The sequence below is a fragment of the Stegodyphus dumicola genome, chromosome 8, assembly GCF_044657685.1.
Source record: "Stegodyphus dumicola isolate Sdum_Otavi_A_Nest chromosome 8, ASM4465768v1".
NCBI lineage: Eukaryota > Metazoa > Arthropoda > Arachnida > Araneae > Eresidae > Stegodyphus > Stegodyphus dumicola.
Window position 1 is genome coordinate 51,737,095 of NC_140775.1, and position 17,481 is coordinate 51,754,575.

Below are 17,481 nucleotides of genomic sequence, written 5' to 3' on the forward strand. Positions count from 1 at the left end.
TCATTTAGTAGCCATTTGTATGTGCATCATTAGCAGTATAACTTGTTTCGTGTTACAGGCAGTTTAATATCTCATCTGGTCCCTGCTAGTATTGCTCAAATTTATTTTCAAAAAGGAAAAACTTATTTTTTCGAATGTCGAAAAATAATCAATGAATTCAGAATTACAGAATCGAATTAAATTTATTACAGAACTTATTTGTTTTATTATTTAATTTACTATCATTTCTATCAGCCTCTCAATAAACACGGCTGTTTTCATTAATTTGTAGCTATGATCGCTTTCTTGCATTGGAGCATAATCTCAAGCTACAATTACTGTACCTCAGTCGTATACGTAGTACATTAATGCATATTATAGTTAAGTTTTTTTACATTATTAGTTTAAATTCACTACTTGATTAATTAATTTATTAATTAATTTATTACTTTTAAAATGATTAAATTGTTTTGACTGTTTATTTCTAATAATTTTATCTGAACTTTATACAAGGAAATTTAGTCTAAAATATTACCAATATGATTCTTCGAGTACTGGTTGAACAAAAAAAGATTTTTTTATTCCTCTTTTTAATTACTTCTAATACTTTTTAACTTCTACGGTGTAAGGGTCATTTCTTATAATAATATTCTGGATTAACCCTAGATTTTTAAGCAAACTTCTTTAACTGCATTTGTGCACGAAATTATTTTCATCTCAGCTATCTCTTATAAAATCATCAGCTGCTAAGACTACCAAACTCTTTTATTCAAAAGTAATGTCATGTAAATTTAAAACAAATATTGCATGATACGTTTATTAATTATTTAATCTCATTTTCATCTTAATTTAAAAAGAACTTTATTGTGAGTGTGGGAAAGAGAATTTATAACTCAAGTAAACTTAAAGTTCTTAAATTCTATCAACCAACAAATTTTGTTGTCTTATAATACCTTTAAACCATAAAATTTACTTTCTTTCATCCTTAATAAAAATGCTTTGATATGCAAATACAGCTCGAAGTTAGTAAGTTTAATTTGAATTGTGATTAGCAGTTAAAATTTTAGTTAAACTATCATACCGATTCTCTGCTTATTAGTTACCGTGTGAGAAAGAGTAATGAACACTTGAACACACTCCAGGTTAGAATCCTAACAAATAAGTTGACTGAATGGATAGTTTCATAGTTTTCTTTGTGGACAACAGAAATACAATCCACTTTCGCTGAAGAAGTCCTCTACGAAGTAACCCCTTTCTTTCAGCACCCTGTTTGCCCATATTTAATTTTAAACAAACATATTTACCTACTCTTTCATTGAGTCTGGTCTGTGTAGCTCGGTTTGGTCTGTTAATCTGATCTTACTAAAAAGCTATTTTCGTATTTCCCAACTATTACAAATTAAAGACTAATTTAGTTATACAGCTCGGAAGCTACCGCTCAATCGTTAGGTGAACCTTGTTAACTCATTTTCTGATTAAAAGGTCAAAGGTAAGATTTATTTTATCCGTTTACCTCCAGCACTGCAATAGAATTTTGAAATAGTTTAAAAATTTGCATAATTCCGTTATCAGATTGTGATTAGGTACTATATGTCCGGGCTTTGAATTTACAAATATCTGTAAGACGGTCTTTCCATTTTTCTCTTTGTCATTAATTATTTCTGTCTTAATCTAACATTTTCTAAACTCTGAGAATGGTGCTTATCTACATCGCATAATATCTTTAATTTTCATTTCAAATTATAACCACACAGCGTAAGGAATTTTTTCCACACGGGTATTTATGGCGTAGTTTTACGTACGCTAACATCGGTTAATACCAGAGTGAGCATTGTGATTTTTCTGTGCTTTCGTCGTCTAAATAAAACTAATGACTTCACAAGAAGTACGCGGACTGAAATAAAATAGACTATCCCACCACCTGGATTTGGGGACTGGATCCGCTCCTATCCCAGTCGTCTTTTAAGTGAGGGAGAATGTAAGAATCTATTGCCTTCTCTACTGTAGGACCCACCAACGGGCAATCAGTAAAATCGCTAAACACTGGTAGCTCCGACTTGGGTTCGCATCCCGGTAAAAAAGCGTTTTCGTAATTTTCCCATGTGTAACGTATATACGAGCCAGTGGACCCTTAGAAAGTCCTCCATGAAAGCATGCCTCCCTTAGGTAGACAGGCCTAGTGTGCTTCACCATAATAAACGAAACCAAACCTTCTCTACCATTTGCTTTCCTAATAGTAATTGGAAGCATCGAGAGGTTCGGAATTCAAATCTGGGCAAGGTATTGCTGATTTTTCCACATTTCCGGCTTCAAAATAAATCTAATGAGTGTATTACGATGTTTATAAATGAAAATAAACTTTGCGATTCAGAATCATATAGAATATTAACTAATAGTAATATAAACATTCAAATCATCGACACTGATAAGAAGAGACATTCCTTATACTTTCTTATGTATATCTTGTATCCTTCTTATATGTCTTCAATATACTATCTTATATATCATATATTTTACATACAGAATGCTTTGTAAGGTATTGCGATCTGAAATTCAATTACTTTAGTTAAATTTCAAAATTTCATTCTCGCTTTAAGATAAATTATGTTTAGAAAGGAAACTAGCTAAATACAGTGAAGTTCTAGACAAGCTATCGAATAGACGTTGGGAATTTACTCAGGTAGCCGAGACTCAAGTTTCACATTTGAATAGTAAATAATATTAAACAAAATGCTTACAATTTAATCATGTAGATCAAAGAATTTATCCTAAAGCAATTCTTATTTTATATCTTTATTTAACCGATAACATCCAGGAATCTCTAATCTTAACGGCAAAGAGAACATTGTGCAGACTACATCAGATTGTTTAATTTATTTAATTCAGCAACCAAATAATTGTGCGAGTTCTTTTATGTTTAAAAACTAATAACTCTTATTTATTACATGCGTTGTTATTATGAAAACATTTCGATCCCGTATAATTCTATACAACTTCATACTTTTAATCAAAACTAATCCTCTATTTGACAAAAAGCGATTATTTAATCATTTGTCGTTTGCTTAAAAAATAAACCATAAAGAACCATAAAAGTCATGTTTGACTACGGATATGGCAATCCTTCTTGGCACTTTAGCAAAACAATTCGATCCGATTGAAGTATCCAGCACAGCATTTTTACAAACGGATTTAGTTAGGCGTAAGATGAGATTATTATAGCCATATTTTATGTAACTGATACAAAATAATTCTCTTTCTGTTTTTAATTTCTGCTGAGCTGAAATGAATTAAAGAATGAAGTGATATCATTAAAATAATTTTGTCTCATTATCCCATCTGATAAATATATTGTGTCACAGAAAAGATGATTGTGTTCATGAAGCCGATTTCTTAAGTATCCCAGATACTTAATAAGTCTGTACAGAAAAATCAAATACACCAAAAGCACAACTCTGTTAAGATTAGATAAACAATGAAATTAATTTTCCCAATGTTACGCAAAAATAAGAGCTTTTGCTTTTCTCTTGCATCTAATATTAATTTATTTTAGGAATATCATGATGGCGAAAAAAATATGGTCCACTTCTGATGTTAATAAAAACATATGATGACATCGAATACAATTTACGGTGAAAACATAATATACAACTTATGGAATAACGCTTATAAGCAGCACTAAAACTTTATATTACCTAGTATGTCATCGCAGTGTTTGTATCTTCGTTTATTTTCTTTTCCCATAAGATTCTTATGTCTGCTTTTCGTTTAGTTATCTCCACGCTATTTTGAATCTGATTTTAATTATTTAAGTTACTTCACTGCATTTTGAATTTTTCAGTGAATGCTTTCTAAGCTGATTGCCAACTTCGGTAGCTCACTGGCTCTCAATAGCTTGATCATGTGGAAGATGAAGTTTTGTAATCAAACTCATGTAAATGGCCATATCTTTCATTTATAAAAGTGTTCAGACGTATAACCTGTTTTTTAAATATAAATTTTAAATGAGCAACCTACCTTGTAATTTAAAAATGCATCTTTCTACATACGCCGATATGGAAAATGGTGCCTGAATATTCGCACTTCAAACCAGAACAGAATGTGATCTTAAATGTGAGGTCTGAAATCGTTTGGGATATAAATTCCTATTAGATAACAGATACTTAAATTAATGGGCTTCAAGAAATAACTATTTCTCCATTTTCTTTATTCTTAAGTTTCTAAATAATTATTTCTATCCAGTAGTAAATTTATATTTCTTTTTCGAGTATATTTTTGAAATCAAACAATATTTCTAACAATATTATTAATGTTTTTACCAAAACTATAAATCGAACCATATTTAAGCCTTGTGCTAGTAATTTTAATTGTTTCCAATCACAGAGTTATCAAAAAGGTAAAAGAATAGTTTATCTTGTCTTAAAATTTAAGAAATTTCGCAAAATTTCCAAATTAAATGAAGATTTTTCTTTTACGAAAATAAAGTGAACTTATGAAATTCTCGCATTTAATAATTAAGTTATGGTAAATGGGTTCATTTAATTATTAATGTTTAAAACATGTAACATTTAATTAAACACCATTTCGTAAATTTGCCTCTGAGGTTCTAATTTAGTAGCAAAATGATGGAAAATCAGCGACACACGTGCTAACTCTAGCATGTGGCGGGTTTCTCTGTACTTGCAAATTTTATTGCAAGTGAAGTTCATTTTCTTAAAACGTTAATTTAATTCCGCGTGAATTTTAAATCATCATTTCTGGAACTTTCATTTTCACATCAAATAACGTTATGTTACCCTCGACTAATTATCCGCACGATCTGCAAATTAGCCATTCTGAAAGCTGCTGCCACTCCTCGAGGCGTAAGTTCTTAATTTGTATTGTAAATACGACGGTGTATTGCTTCTTACTGAGAAGTCAAAAAGCAATGTACGTTCTACTTAATAAACTTTTTTTATAGTTTATAATCACATACCTAGTATGATTTATAATACATGTAATATTTTTTATAAATATTTACACCGTTAGTTTTGTAGAGATATTATGTGATTTCGAAGCAGGAGACATGAAAAATTTGCTATGCTCTCGCCGGGACTCGAACCTCAGACCTTTCGAATACGCGGCAAGCGTGCTAACCATCACACCACGAAGTCATTCTAAGAAGGCGGGAGAAATACCTTATAGTGTAATTAATTAGAGATGCTTTTAACATCACACATATGAGTATAACACACATGGACATTTAAAATATTTAATCTCCGCTTAGGAATAAATTTATGTTTCATCTTCAATTTTTTCAAACTTTCATTTTTTCTTTAATAAATTTAAATAATTTGTGCAAATGTTTTAATATTGTACATCCTGTGTTTGATTTATGTATCTCATGCATACGTAAAATTCCGCTTGCATATAGAAAAGTACTAAATTCTATCTTTAATATAAAGCTAGAATTAACTGAATAACTTTTCTACAAAATACACATCGTTTTAATCTTCGTGAAATCTTTTGATTATTAACCAGGTGAAGTAGGAGAAATTTTTATTTTTGCTGGCTAATTTCAGTCCGATTCCCCGAGTAAAATAAAATTCAAGGATATTTAATAAATAACAGAACAGAACGAAAGAAATGCTTCTGTAAATTTTAAATGAAAAATAAAACATTAAAAATATCTTTAAAATAAAGCACGAAAGTGAAACACTGTGTAAAATTTTTGAAACTTTATACAAGATATACAAAAACGTTCTTACAATCAAACTTTGTATCCCTGTATATAACTTGCCTTTTACTCCTGTACGTAAAGAAATTTAAATTTATTGAAAAGTATAGAACTAACTGACTAATAAACTTCAGATTCATAGGCATTCGAAAACTTCAGTAGCTTTTAAGAAATAGTAACATAGCTGTGTGGCATTTTACTTTCGAGTACAGTTTCCTTGATTTTTTCATTTTGAAGTTTCTCCTAATTCAGAGCATTAAGTATATTTTACGTAACTAACCAATTTTATGATTTAAACTTTTACAGTAACTTTTTCTTTCCGTAGTCCTCACCAGGATGCAGATTAGCTGGATGAGTATTAAAGTCAAGAATTTTAAATGTTTTTAGAATCAGAGCTTGTGGCAGCTTCGGCTGAAGTTTACGTCCTATTACCCGGCTCTGCTGGTGGATTATACCGGATTTAACCATTTCGCTAGCTAATGTTAAAATGCTCCATTAAAAATACTGAGCAAGCTTAAGTAGGCGAACTTGTGTAGTCTCCGGCTGCATTACTTTGAATCTGAAATTTCTACTTATGTTACTTTATAGCCGAAATTGGCGGCACTTTGTTTCTAAGCACTAGTGGTGCTTCATTTTTAATTTAATGAGTTCATCAAAAGGTTATTTTAACTTTCCTAGGACATGGTCTTAATATTTACACGCGGAGTAAAAACTTGCTTGTGGGTCTAATAGGCTCTGAAGGACTTTAATAATTCACATAAAGACCGCATACAATTTAATTTATATTCTTTACCATATTTTGTGAAAATTAAGCATTTTATTATTTCATTTTAGATTATCAGCTTAGTTTGTTTCTTTAAGAGTCGTGATAGTTAACTTACTCAAACGGTTCTTCTGAAACGAGTCAGAGTTCTGAAATCACAGGAAGTGTGTATACTCATTAAAAATAAAGTAAAACAAGCTAGGGAACTAAGCAACTGTCAAAGATCTTGGCGCAAAAGCTTTAAATAAGATCTTCAATTTGTTTTGCTTTTATTTCTATACTTTTCAAATAATAAATATTTTAATTATTTAATATCTTCCAAGGATCATAACTTTAGTATCTGTTTACTGGTAGAAATGGATGACATCGACTTTGAGTATATATAACTTCAAAGAAAATAAACATCGATTTATTAAATGTGTTGATTTTATTAACAATAACTTTATTCTACTATCTGTTAATACCAAATTATTTCAGAACTAGCATAATGCAGTTTGGCATCTAATAACAAAACACAGTGCTCCAATGACTAGTTTTGTAACTAATTTTCCGTTTGGATCTCTATGGAGAAAGGAATCGCGTATTTATTTAATAATACCTCGGTGAAAGCTACTTCCAGTTTTATTTGACGTATTACTATTATTTTATTCTGTATGGCTACTACATACCAGATGAGAAATAGATTTATTAACTTATTCAATTGAAACTCTTAACAAAATTATGCCAAGTTAAGTTATATAAAATATAAAATCGAGCGTTTTAATTAAAAGACTGAAAAATTATTTTAGTACACTCATTTTGAATTTTAATCATTCTTTTTTACTTTCAGCGATCTGTGAACCCACTTCACATAGAAAGTTTAATTGAAATTTTGTTTTTTAATTTCAACACAAAATTTGAATTGTGCAGAAATGTTATTTTAGTAATAAACTTTAGGAATTAAATTCATTTGACCTTAAAATCTCCAAAAATTTATTTAAAAAGACAACTGATAATTTAGGCTAAAATATTAACATCATTTCTTAGGTATTTTATTTAAAGATAAAGGCTCAAAAGAAATTTATCCTTTATTTCTATTTTTGTTTCGCTGTTTTCCCTTTCATGCGAACGAATTAATCTTAAATTTTAAAATTAAATCAATGAAATATTTCTCGATTTTTACATTTTGGAAAACTATTTTTTTAATATTTCTGATGTTTAATTTAGTGTTGAAGGATCTAGTCATTTTGCTTCATTCAAAACATTGGAATAAGAAAAACCAACATATTTTACTTCAGCTTGCTTGTTTTGAAGAAGCACGGAAGCGAGTTAAAAAAGCATATACGGTTGTTCAAAGGAATGTTTAAGAAATGATTAGCCTCGAAGAAATCTCTTTCTTCTGTTTCATTTATTATGTTCAAAATGCGAGCAGTATTTTCTGTAGCATGAAGAGCCAGTAAAATTAGAGACCTAAAATAGAAGGCAAATGGAGTATTAAAAATATAATACATTAGAACTCCAAACATCCGATCTGACCAGAACTATATGCCATTCAGATATGAGAAAAATGCAGATCACTGGGTTACTCTGTTTAGAGCCCAAATACATGTTTTGCGGTTCTTCAGTGTTAAAGTGGCCGCAGCAACGCTTTGGCAAAATTTGGCGACCTTTAAAGTTTATTTGTAGGTAATTAGAAAACACTCTACGGTATTCTTCAAAACAACAAAATCATGATCATATAATATAATATATATATTGATAAGACTGCGCGCGATGCCGATAAGTGCCATCTCAAGGCTGTATATGACGCCGAATTTGTGAAATTTTCTGCTTTCGCTTTAAAAATGCACCGGAGAATTCCGTATCGTTTTGTTCTCCTTACATACACAGCGATCTGTGTTCGCTTAAGTAAACATCAGAGGCCTGCACAAATTTGGCATAGCGTATAGCTTAGGCAAGGCGCACGTTAAATATTATATATATTGTATTATGATACATTGTTGCTATTATAAGTTTACTGTTACTGTTATTAATGGTATTATACGTCTGCCGATTCTGACGACCAATGTTAAGAATTTGGCGATAGATAGAGGTGGCCGCTTTAATTTTTAAGTACCTATTTTGTTGTAGCACAAGTCAAAATATTTGATTATCATAAAAAAGAAAATCAATATAATGTCACCATGCTTGTTTAATATATCTTTGGAAAATGACTACTTGTTATTGCTAAGCTATAGGCATGAAGTAAGCAAAAAAAAGTTTACACATAGTAAGTAATTGTTTTTCCATTAGTAGTTCTGATTTGCATATCTGCTGAACAGTTTAGACTAACTGGCGGATAGTTCACACTGAAATTTATTTAACAGCTTCTAAAAAAACGCATTCTGTACTCTATTACCTTATGACTCAGTAAATATTTTAAGATAAGCTAATAAATTAGAGATAATAAAAACAAGACATTCGGATAATTTAAGATTCCAAATATTAAGATTTTGGACAAAAGTGATTCTCAAATGTACGGAGATTAATGAATTATTTATTATCTTCCTATTAACTTTAATATAATTCTGCACATCATAATTCATTGTAGCTGAAGAAGGGAATGTGTTTTATGTCTAAATTCATTTTACTACGGACTATTTAAAAAGGTTGAAATTGTTTTTATTTGCACAGATTAAACACGTGCAAAATATATGTAAAATAGTTGTGATTCAAGCATCAACATCAAACTTATGTTAAAAACATTATATTGATGGAATTATGTGTTTTGATTTTATTCAGTCCAATTTCATTCGTGATCGTTATCAGAGTACACATATGAGAGTTTTCTGGAATACACAGAATGGATAGGTATAGTAAATTCTAAAATCATCAAGTGCAAAAACATTAAAAAATTTGATATGGCATTTTTATCATAATAACTTAGAACTTTTATTCATTGTACTTCAAAACAGATGGAATGTAAACATAAAGAATATTTTAAAGTAAAATTCTGGTATTCCCTCTAGAATCGAAGAATGAAATGATTGATTATCTTAAAAATATTTAAGCTACATCTTAAAAATTCTGGATGCATACGTGTACGAAAACTTTTCTTCTGTATTATCCTGTTGTAATATAAAATTTAATTTCTTGAAAAGGAGAAAGTATAATAAATTTATGCACATTTTAGTACTCTGTGAATACTTGAAAAACTTTACTATTTCACAATTAAGTCAACTTTATTTGTTACTGAAGTATTATAATGAAGAAATTATGAATAAGCTTTTTATAGGAAAGAGGTTGAAATTTATGAAAAGATAAGCTCTTTTAATTTTTGAAAAATAAAACACGTTTCAGAACTTTTTTTTGATGTCTTCGTACGATTACTAGTAATTTGGATATATGCTTATTAATGCAATGTTATTTCGTTATCTCGACCCTCTACTAACACAATATTTCTTTTATAACGCAAATTTCTTATATTTTTGTTTAGCCTTGTGTATTGCATTAATAAATAGTATCTCGCCAACGCTAAACGATACATTTCTTAAACTTTCAATAAAATCTTTGTCACATAATATTTTCCAACAAAAAGAAGTCTTGAAAATTGTTTCATAAAATTATTTCATGAAGATTCAGAATACAAGCAATGTCTGGCAATTAATTATGATTTCATTATTATAAAAACAATAATTAACATCATATAGGTTTCTGAATATGCAAACTCTCTTGTTGAAAGAGACAACTCAGACGAACTTGACATTTCGATCTATGAAACGCTTTGCAAGCTAAGGGAGGAATTCGTTGATTTCTCCAAGTCAAATGATGCAGAAATACGCCTGGAACCTTTGCACATTGAAGATAGTAGTTTGTATGCATCGAAAAAATGAAACCAAATTATCTTTGAGGACTTTCTTAGAAGTATTTTAGACTAGTAAGGAGTAATCACTATTTAGAATCTGTTCGAACTTAGTAAGTGCTCATTTCCCATGCTATTTAATACAAATAAAAATCTGTAAAATCGTTTGCATTAAAGTAATAAGTAACTGAAAAAGTATAAATTTGCCCTTTTTAAATTTAAATAAATTGTTAGAAGTTGTTTTCTCTTAATTTTCTTGCACTAGCTAGCTGCATACTAGGCATAAATAACTAGGCATAACTCATATAATACTCTAGCATAACTCGAAGTAAACTCGTATATGTTAACTCCCATGATGAAATTTTAATAAAGCCTTTGCAATGATTAGGTAGTTGTCTTAATACTTAATTTTCGCGATTATTTACATAACAAGAGTTAATTATCTCTTTTTTAAAATGAAATTAAAGATTTTTCTACTTAAAGAAATCCAAGAAATCTCCTGTTTAAAGAAATTCAAACGCTTATCTAAACTTCCAGAAAAGTCTATTATAGAATTCTTCCAACTGTAAAATTTTCCGTCTCTTTTTACACTTTTTTTATACAAACAATCTCCTTTGATTAAAAATCTGTTCTTGATTTAATTTTTATGCATGGCAAAGCCTGATTGTGCTTATTTATTAAAACGAACTACGTGACTTCATAAGTTCACATATTCGAATAATATATGCAAAAATCGTGCATCAAACTTTATTCTCAGAGTTTAGTAGATTATTGAAAATTATTAAAATAAAAAATTCAGCTGTATATTCCATTATACTAATGTTGATTTAATATTTTCAGAGTTAATTGAAATAATGTCCATCTTACTTTTTATCTAATATACTATTTTAAGTTTTATTTAAGGTGCTTAAATCTTTATTGAGGCCAAATTCATAAATTAACTTTCTACTCTATTTTACCACCCGATTTTCTTGACCTTTTTCTCACATGCATATTTCTGATGACAACATAATATTATCTAGTAATATTTACAGAATTTAATGCATTATTTTATTTAAGGTCAAATACGTTTCAAAAATCCTTATTTTACTCTAAAACTCATTGCAAAAATTTTCTTTTTCATAGCATCGGAAGAACCAAAATAGAGAGGGAGAGTGAAGAAAATGTAAATCATTCTTCTCTAACTGAAAATTTTTCAGAGTCCTTAGCATAATTTGCCAAAATTTGGCGATTTACCAAAAATTCGTAATCATTCAGTTTTTACCGGCTGTCATGAAACTGCTAACTATAATAAATTTTAAAATCAAAAGGTTTAATCTTTTATTGTTAGCAGACCTGTGGTTTTAACAACTAAGGAGATAGAAGTTTTAAATCAATATAAATTCGAATTAAAAAAGAATGATTTTCCTATGGTCAAAGGCAATACATTTTCTTTTTCTATCCCCTTCTTTTTTCTTCTCTTTTTTAATTACTTTCTATCGATACACTAAAAAGCAGAAAATAAAATACACAGAAAATTCTTTAAATTATACGAATTTAGTTAACTTTATTATAGTAAAAAATAATTCTTTAGCTATTATAAAGCTTTTAGCAATATGCAGCTGAAAATAAAATTGTGGGGCTTAAGAATTGTACGAGGACAATTACAGGATTTATCTGTCCCTGTGCTCCTATGAAGTCTGTCACAGGCCTGCTTCTATGAATAACAGGATTTCAAGGAATACAGAAATGGAAAATTTTAAGACCAATTATTCAGTTCGTTTAAATCTCTCTTTGAAAATTTTGATTTAAAATTCGCCATTGTTAGCACACCCATGATTTTAATTTTAGAAATATATGGCCAGGAATACTGTGATAACTAAACATTATTTTTAACTTTTTATTTCATTTAATTAAACCGCGTGACTTAAAACACTTTTTATATAGTTTAAGTTTATAGAAAAAATAGCAAATATTAATTATGAATAATAAAATAATTTAAGACATAATAATTCTCTGTAAATTTCATTCAGACAGTTAAAATGAAGTAGAAATTTCAAAAAGATAAGAGAAGATAATTTCCTAACAACGTTAATGAAGAATGAAGAAGCTCGGATACGTATACATAAGTGTTAGTATAAATTTTAAAGTTTTTTCCTTAAAATTTAATATTGAACATAAAATAATTCATTTGTTCTCGTAAAATAGTTAGTATTCATATACAAATGCATAAGTGTGGGATTAAAAATAATAAATTAATTTTAGCTATATATCTATTAGCTATATAGCTATATAGCTATAGTGACAAAATTAATAAATGATAGAAAATAAAATTTCTGACGTGACTTAAATTTCTCTTTTTGCTTTAGAAAGTTAAAAACTGTCTTTTAAAATTTTAAACTCCTTTTTTTTCAGGCATCTATTTCTTAAACATAGGTAGACATAGAATAAGTTTTCAATTCTAAATAAACTCTTAAATCCTTATAATTAAATTTCTAATTCTTAAAAAAAGAAAATTCAATCTTAATTCGAGAATTTCAGAATTTTAAAAAAGAATAAGTTAATTTTAAAACTTACTGTGTTTCGATTGAAAATAAAATTTTTCCAATAAAGTATTCGATCACTTTGGGCTTGCAGACGATCTTTGCCGAAACGGTTTCGTCGAGCTCGTTCTTAGGAGTGAACTTCTACCGGCCTTCACGTGACTTTATATATCCTCCAACAGTAGCTCTCTTTCAAGTCGTCTGAAATGGTAAGAGTGAGCGGGGGGTTAGCGTTAGAGTAAAGGGGCGTCGATAAACTAAAATTGAGTAGATAGAATATCGTATCAGTGGGAGGAATTAATTAAAGTGACAGATGTGTGTGCGGGTCATCTCTTGCGCACACGGCACTTGACGCTTCGAATCAGAAAAGTCTAGAAAGAAATGGGGAAAAGGGGGAGGGACATCAGATGGCAAACTGACAGATTCTCCATTTTTAACCACTTGTTGCATGGAAATATACTGGGATACTGATCGAGACCGATGTATAGGTTATTTAATTTAAATTTTTTTTAAGTATTCATAAAATTTACGGACCATTCTCATTATATAATTTATTACTTGCAGATAACATCATATCAGATGTGGAGTTGTTCTGGATAAAAAAAATGCTTTCTCATAAGGAATGTTACATATTCTTGTTTGCTCACAATAACTGCCTCTAAAATTCCACATCATTATTAGGTTAATGAAGCTGTTAGTATTATTTTCTTCATAAATAAAATGAAATTATAATATCCCAATCAAAACAATAGTTCAAGCAAAAATCTATTTTGGAAATTACAAATAAAGGAATAATAACAAATAAAAAATATGAATTACAAATAAAGGAATAATAACAAATAAAAAAATTATATTACACCCAAAAGGGCCTTTTTTTTATTTATACACACATAGCTTCGAGGGCATTTGGGCTAAAAGTATTTAAAGACAGCATACCTTTAGAAATTCCGATAGACAGTCTTGGGCGGTGGAGGTAATTTTTTTTAATTTTTATTTTTATTTATTTATTTATTTATTTATTTATTTATTTATTTATTTATTGCGGTATTGCTACTACTAATTTTGAAATCGCTAAGTTTTTAATCGAACGCGCTGGAGATAAAAATATATTTTTTTTTTTCATATAGTATTGCCACTGCTCGTTTTGAAATCGTTGAGTTTTTAATCGAAAATTCGTTAAAGATTGCAAAATATGAGCTAGGTAAAAAAACAAATTCGAATTCAAAATTCGGGCTTTTAGGTACCCATATGCGAGTGGAGGGCTATGTTATTCAAAATCCAAAGGACTTTAGGTTATCCAAAGGACTATAGCATTGCTTTTTTCTCAATGATAGAATTATACATACAATCATGCAGATTCTTCATTATTTAATTTCTTTAATACAGGGCGATAATGTCTGATGACAACAATTTGGAAAGTGATTCAACGCTTTTAGTGATTCAATGCAAAATGCCGTTTCGAAATTAATAGCCCTTCCAGGCTAACGCCCCTTTGGGGTAAAAAAACATTTCTTATTATAATTTTTCATAATATATAACTGCAAAACATTTTGTGGCCTTTCTATAGGATTTTATGAAAGTTACATACATTATCTTCTTTTACTTTTTTAAGAAGCAAAAATATTCCTCAATCTATCAAAAATGTTCTGCTAAACTCTTATGTCTCTCTATTTACATTCATTACACTTAAATGTCTATTTGACAGTTTTGATTTAAAAATTCATTATTAGTGCCGTACTAATTATAAAAAAATTAAATCAAAATTATGAATGGGAGATTTAAGCGTAATAAATGTAAAGAAAGTTTAATTAATGCCTAATTGGGGAAGGGAAATTTCGATTATTTTCTTACAGATTTCGAAATTCTTTCAGTTGGAAGATTAAGTTTTAAGCTATGCAGTGCTATAAAAATCGAAATTCTCTCATTTAAGTTTCATTACTTGTGCAATGATATGAAAGAAAAATTTAGAAAAATTGTCTTCTATATTAAACTAAAAGATATCTTTTGTATTTTAGAGAGGATAATTATGAAAATAATTAAGGGTAATTTATAGTTTCAATATTGCAAAATAATTTAGAATTAGTCTTTCTAAACACTTGTGAAACTTAGAAAGCTCGTGAGCAAAATTAAGAGAATTTGCCAATTATGTCTATTTTTAGGTGTGGTGTTGTAGTGGTGTATTTAATTATGGCAAAGCACACTAGGGCTATCTGCCTAAGGGGAGGGATGCCTTCGTGGAGGGCTTTCTAAGGGAAACTGGCTCGTATACACGTTACACATGGGGAAAACCACGAAAACACCCATGCAGCCAGCCCGTTCGCGGGATTCGAACCTCGGACCGAACTACCAGCGTTCAGCGACTTTACCACTCGGCCGCTGGTGGGCCTATTTTTAGGAAAGGTATTGAACCGAAGGTGCTAATTATGCGCCGAAGAATCATGCAAATATTGGGTCGAAAACTTAAGTGTACACGTGCGTGTCTGTGGAGCTGTGATTGTAGAGGGGATATAAAGCTCACCAGGGGTTTTTGAAGTTTTGTGTGCTCGTACTTTTTCACAACAATTACCATGTTTTTCGCAACAGTGGGTAATTTTTATAAGGTATCAGGTAAAATGGATGGATGACGAAATGAGGTGGAGAATTTTCGCTAGATTGAAGACAGGTCAATCACAAGCGCAGGTGACTGCAGAGCTCGATGTAACGCCCAGTGTTGTCTGTAATTTGTAATTTGTGGAAACAGTTTCAGGATACTGGATCCATATCGAGATCTGTACAAGGTCCACCAATAGGTCGACCACAACGACGTAGGAGGATCGTTACTTGGGACTTTCATCTCGGTGACACAGGACTACTATAGTTTTACAGTTCTCTCGTGAACTGTATAGCACTGGAACCAAATTTCACCGTAATCAGTTACCCGAAGGATTCGTTGAGATAAGACTGTTGCAAAAAGACCCGCTGTTCGCGTTCCTCTCCCTTCAACACGCAGAACGTTTTAGAAAAGTGCAGACCAGATCCGCCTTTATCCAGACTTCAGTGGATCACCATGTTTTTTACAGACCAGTCGAGATTCCGCCTGAACATTGTTTCTCGGCTTACCTATATCTGAAGAGAGCCTGGAACACGATATCATCCCTTCCTCATCAGAGAAAAGTATCGTTAGGGTGGGAGAGGTGTAACTGTTTATTCAAACATTATGTTGGACGGCCACCCCCTTGCATGCGTTTGACAAAGGCTCCCTGCTGCTATGAAGAGAAGAAATCTTAGAACCCTAGGTTCTTTTCAGGGGCGCAATGTTCTCTAGGTTCCTGCTCATGAAAAATAATGCTCGTTCACCTAGAACTCAGCTGGTTGACGGACGGAAAGTGGTAGACAATAGAAAGTGCGGTCGATGATGGAAAGTGATGGTTAACGAACGGAAGTGAAGATATTCGCTGCTTGGCTTGGCCAGCTAGATCTCCTGACCTTAACACTATACATCAGGTCTGTGATGCTTCTGGGAGGACAATTTCATCTCGCCATCTTCCTCCGATAATCACACGAAGTTCTGTTGCCTTGCTACAGCAGTGGTATCATTTGCGGCTACGCACCCCTCAACTGCCTCCTGTCGAGTATGCCGCCACGTTGCACAACTTGTTTGGCTGTTAAAAGGGTCCATACCCCATATTAGACTCATCTACAGTTCGACATCATAATGTGGATTCTGGACATCCCTGCCCTATGAACGTTACTGATAATCATGCGTACATAAAATGATTCTCTTAATTTTGCACAAGAGAGAATTTGTTAGTAACTACATTATAAGTGGTATTTAAGTTGAAATTCCCCAGTTGGATAGTGGTTAATGACTTTGACTACAGTAACGAAGGGCCCAGGTTCAAATCCTGGAAAAAGCATGGATGTTGCAAGTGTATGACTTTTTTGCTCCATGTCGATACTCTAATTATACTGCGAGCCGAAAGCTATCTGGTATGATTTGGTAGTAGGAGAAGAACAGTGAGAGATCCTCAGACACCTCCCGGAGTGTTCTCCCTCAAAACTGAGGTGAAACTGCGCAAAGCCTATATACAGCCCATGGGTTCTTGCTAACAATAGACGCAGTCTTGTTCTCCTTGTCACGACAAAATTGGTGGGCTTGTTCTGATAACTTTAGACAAGTGAGATTAATCACAACAGCGATTATGATTCAAAATAATACCAAACGGAAACAGAGATCCCTTCCTCAAACTTAACAACAGCATGCTCTTGCTTTTTCATTAAATTATGATGTAATTACAATAATATTCGAAATCAAATCTACAACTCACTAGGTTAGGATTGGAAACTAACTTTCTTAACTGTTATCGAATTCAGACAAACTTCTGATTAGCTCTATCAAAGTAGTGCAAATGACATTCCACAATCAAAGCAGCAGAATCACTGGACAGGCTCCAATAGTGGTTAAGTAGAATATAATAACAAGCAAAAATGGTGCATAGAAATTAATTAAAAATTAATCATTAGCAAAATTTTATCACAATTGTCCGTAGCTTTAAAATATTTTGCATAATGTTGTGAAGTGCAGCACATTTTTGTTAGTTTTGCGCCTGTAATCAGATCTGCTGACAAGTAAAAAACGGGCTTGCTGTAATATAACAAAAAATTTTATCATTTTATATTTCGGATTCCAATTTAATGCTATAAG

At 30.9% G+C, this 17,481-nt stretch overlaps 1 protein-coding gene across 2 annotated transcripts in view; it reads right to left on the reverse strand.

The window, feature by feature from the left end:
- The window catches only part of LOC118188019 (uncharacterized), an 81,806-nt gene extending 68,816 nt beyond the window's left edge, over positions 1-12,990 (reverse strand). For both annotated transcript variants that reach the window (XM_085821850.1, XM_085821851.1), the window contains exon 1: positions 12,832-12,990. The gene's annotated coding sequence lies outside the window, so the exon portion shown is untranslated. The remainder of the gene's footprint in view (positions 1-12,831) is intronic.
- Positions 12,991-17,481: the final 4,491 nt, after the last annotated feature.